General features: G+C 43.6%; 1 protein-coding gene across 2 annotated transcripts in view; it reads left to right on the top strand.

Moving 5' to 3' along the window:
* Positions 1–73: 73 nt before the first annotated feature.
* Positions 74–4,649, top strand: part of LOC133539570 (dyslexia-associated protein KIAA0319-like protein) — a 56,370-nt gene continuing 51,794 nt past the window's right edge. For both annotated transcript variants that reach the window (XM_061881579.1, XM_061881578.1), the window contains exons 1-2: positions 74–232; positions 549–812. The gene's annotated coding sequence lies outside the window, so the exon portion shown is untranslated. The remainder of the gene's footprint in view (positions 233–548; positions 813–4,649) is intronic.

The following is a 4,649-nucleotide window of genomic DNA, read 5'->3' as shown; positions in this document are numbered from 1 at the left end:
GAGGGTGCCTGCGAGCGGACGCGGACTATCAAAATAAAAGCTCTCAGTCGCCAATACAAACGCACCAACCAATGGGAGCGAGGATAGTTGGAGGGTGTGTGCGCCATTTTGGGCCCTTTCGTAATGTCGGAGCGGGGAAGTCGCCCGTAGTTATCAATACTTTTCCCTTTTCATCATTCGTCCGCTTTAAGGAATTATAGGCTAAAATGACGAGCCACGCAAGAAATACAAGGTAAGTCAGTCTGTCGCGGTGTTTGCCTTTGACAGCGCGGTAAGTAAACAGGTGACGCAGACCGGAAGCAGTAAGATTAATGTCGATGTCCTTCATTAACCAATGAAGCGGCACATTTTTACTATAACATCGAAAAAAAAAATCTGTATTTCGTTACTTGTATCCACTCGGGTTATTTCAATTGCTTATGCTTGTCAGTGGGTTGTTATTGCCTGTAAAAAATGTTTAAGACGCCTCGAGCTGTAGTCATTTATTGTGAAAGGCAAAGCACAGGAAATGTGTTCGACGCTTACTGGTGACTTGACTGTGATTACAGAGTCAGCTGCACGGGCGACGGCGATAGTGACCCAATTCTCTGCACCTTGGGGTGACCAGGAGGATTTCAAAAAACAAAAAGACGCCACCGCGGCCGACTGAAGTACGAGACCCGTCAAGTCTCACTTGGGTTTTTGTCTTCTACTGGAATGCTGCATGACGAAAGCCCACGCGTGGATCCCGTGGTGTGTAAATAAGTGATAAATGAGATGCCAGCAGCTGTTAGCCTCAAGGTGCCGTAAAGCCAGGAGCCAGGATTAAACAGGTAAAGACATTAGTATTTCATGCATGGAACGTTATGAAGTTGAATAATGCGCCATCCAATCACTCTTCAGACCTTGCTAAAATACACACCATTCTACATCTAATGGTGTTTTAATGTCATCCTTTCAATCATGCTCCCATTGACTATTGATCAGTGTTGTTTACATCGTTTTCTGATTAAGTGATGAGTTGTCTCTGTCATTAGTAGTGATATGGATTGTTTAATTTCACCAGTAATTACACAGTATATCAATCAAATAATCAAAGTTTATTTATACAGCCCTAAATCACAAGTGTCTCAAAGGGCTGCACAAACCACAACGACATCCTCGGTAGAGCCTACATAAGGGCAAGGAAAAACTCACCCCAGTGGGACTTTGGTGACAGTGACAATGATGACTATGAGAAACCCCCCCCCCTCCTCCAGGGGACCGAAAGCAATTGATGTCGAGCGGGTCTAACATGATATTGTGAAAGTCCAATCCATAGTGGATCCAACATAACCGTGAGAGTCCAGTCCAAAGTGGTTCCAATATAGTAGCGAGAGTCCCGTCCATAGTAGACCCAGCAGGAAACCATCACAAGCGGAGGCGGATCAGCAGCGCAGAGATGTCCCCAAACGATACACAGGCGAGCGGTCCATCCTGGGTCCCGACTCTGGACAGCCAGTACTTAATCCATGGCCACCGGACCGGACCCCTTCCACAAGGGAGAGGGGGACAGAGGAGAAAAAGAAAAGAAACGGCAGATCAACTGGTCTGAGAAGGGGGTCTATTTAAAGGCTAGAGTATACAGATGAGTTTTAAGGTGAGACTTAAATGCTTCTACTGAGGTAGCATCTCCAACTGTTACCGGGAGGGCATTCCAGAGTACTGGAGCCCGAAATGGAAAACGCTCTATAGCCCGCAGACTTTTTTTGGGCTCTGGGAATCACTAATAAGCCGGAGTCCTTTGAACGCAGATTTCTTGCCGAGACATATGGTACATAGTGGTATACTGCCACTGGTTTCAGGTAGTAGACATTTACCCAGGGCAGCACGGTGGACAAGGGGTTAATGCATGTGGCTCACAATAAGAAGGTCCTGAGTTCAATCCCGGGCTGGGGATCTTTTCTGCGTGGAGTTTGCATGTTCTCCCCGTGACTGCGTGGGTTCCCTCCGGGTACTCCGGCTTCCTCCCACCTCCAAAAACATGCACCTTTTGGATAGGTTGATTGGCAACACTAAATTCAGTCAATCAATCAATCAATGTTTACTTATATAGCCATAAATCACGAGTGTCTCAAAGGGCTGCACAAGCCACAACGACTTCCTCGGCTCAGATCCCACATCAGGGCAAGGAAAAACTCAACCCTATGGGATAACAATGAGAAACCTTGGAGAGGACCGCAGATGTGGGTGACCCCTCCACACTTGGTGCAATGGATGTCAAGTGGATCTAGGATAATATTGTGTGAGTCCAGTCCATAGTGGATCTAACATAATAGTGTGAGAGTCCAGTCCATAGTGGATCTAACATAATAGTGTGAGAGTCCAGTCCATAGTGGATCTAACATAATATTGTGTGAGTCCAGTCCATAGTGGATCTAACATAATATTGTGTGAGTCCAGTCCATAGTGGATCTAACATAATATTGTGTGAGTCCAGTCCATAGTGAATCTAGCATAATATTGTGTGAGTCCAGTCCATAGTGGATCTAACATAATATTGTGTGAGTCCAGTCCATAGTGGATCTAACATAATATTGTGTGAGTCCAGTCCATAGTGGATCTAGCATAATATTGTGTGAGTCCAGTCCATAGTGGATCTAACATAATATTGTGTGAGTCCAGTCCATAGTGGATCTAACATAATATTGTGTGAGTCCAGTCCATAGTGGATCTAACATAATATTGTGTGAGTCCAGTCCATAGTGGATCTAACATAATATTGTGTGAGTCCAGTCCATAGTGGATCTAACATAATAGTGTGAGAGTCCAGTCCATAGTGGATCTAACATAATATTGTGTGAGTCCAGTCCATAGTGAATCTAGCATAATATTGTGTGAGTCCAGTCCATAGTGGATCTAACATAATAGTGTGAGAGTCCAGTCCATAGTGGATCTAACATAATAGTGTGAAAATCCAGTCCATAGTGGATCTAACATAATAGTGTGAGAGTCCAGTCCATAGTGGATCTAACATAATAGTGTGCGAGTCCAGTCCATAGTGGATCTAACATAATAGTGTGAGAGTCCAGTCCATAGTGGATCTAACATAATAGTGTGAGAGTCCAGTCCATAGTGGATCTAACATAATAGTGTGATAGTCCAGTCCATAGTGGGTCTAACATAATAGTGTGAGAGTCCAGTCCATAGTGGATCTAACATAATAGTGTGAGAGTCCAGTCCATAGTGGATCTAACATAATAGTGTGAGAGTCCAGTCCATAGTGGATCTAACATAATAGTGAGAGTCCAGTCCATAGTGGATCTAACATAATAGTGTGAGAGTCCAGTCCATAGTGGATCCAACATAATAGTGCGAGTCCAGTCCATAGTGGATCTAACATAATAGTGTGAGTCCAGTCCATAGTGGATCTAACATAATAGTGAGAGAGTCCAGTCCATAGTGGATCTAACATAATAGTGAGAGTCCAGTCCATAGTGGATCTAACATAATAGTGTGAGTCCAGTCCATAGTGTGGCCAGCAGGAGACCATCTTGAGCGGATTGGCCCTAGTGTGTGAATGTTGTCTGTCTTTCTGTGTTGGCCCTGTGATGAGATGGCAACTTGTCCAGGGTGCACAGCGCTTCCGCCCGAATGCAGCTGAGATACGCTCCAGCACACTCTGCGACCCCAAAAGGGACAACTGGTAGAAAATGGATGGATGGATGGATGGACGGGCATTAACCCAATCTGTGAGATCCATCCATCCTTTCATCCATCCGTTTTCTACAGCTTGTCCCTTTTATGGCAGGGGTGTCAAACTCATTTTAGTTCTGGGGCCTCCTGGAGAAAAATCTATTCCCACGCGGGCCAAACGAGTAAAATCATGACATGATAACTTAAAAATACGACTACGACAACTTCAGATTGTTTTTTCTTTCTTTTACTTTGGCCCAAAATGGAACAGACACATTCTGCAAATGTACATTACCCAAATAATCCTCTTGACAAAACACTTCAATTTAGTAAAATATTCTGAGGGATAAAAAATGGTGCAGTTTCAAAAACACCACAAAGAATGTAATGAAATTAGACTTAATCTTGGTGTATTTTCAAACTAATTCAACTTTAAGTCACAGCCCATTTATGATTAAACAAAAACAAATTAATGCATTAATAAAACGCTTCTATCAACTACTTCATTTGTCATTCCCACTCTTGACTTTCTTTAAATTTGCACGGAAGACAATAATTTTCACAGAAATATATCAATGTGCTGCGTTTTAATTGTTTATTTCACTCCTCTTTGTTTTACCTTGAGTGGAAGTGGAGAAGTCGCATCCCCACTTTACCGTGTACCTCTTGCTCTCCCCGATATAAACTATTTGCTTGCCTAACAGAATTGCTATTGTGGACACTTTAAAACAGCGGTTTCTTGAATTTAAAAACTATTTGCTTGCCTAACAGAATTACTATTGTGACATCCAGTGGACACTTTTAGAACAGCGGTTTCTTGAATTTAAAAATGCATCTACATTTTACACTTGGTAAACTCCTCTCGCCGGCAGAAATTAACCTTTTCCCGGCCTGATCCGGCCCATTGGCCACATGTTTGACATCCTGCTTTAGGGGGTGCTGGAGCCTATCCCAGCTGCACTCGGGCGGATGGCAGGGTTCTGTGGAATCCATTA

Source organism: Nerophis ophidion, linkage group LG21 (genome assembly GCF_033978795.1).
Source record: "Nerophis ophidion isolate RoL-2023_Sa linkage group LG21, RoL_Noph_v1.0, whole genome shotgun sequence".
NCBI lineage: Eukaryota > Metazoa > Chordata > Actinopteri > Syngnathiformes > Syngnathidae > Nerophis > Nerophis ophidion.
The sequence above is the reverse complement of the archived record's forward strand: the minus strand, read 5'-3'. Positions and strand labels throughout refer to the sequence as shown.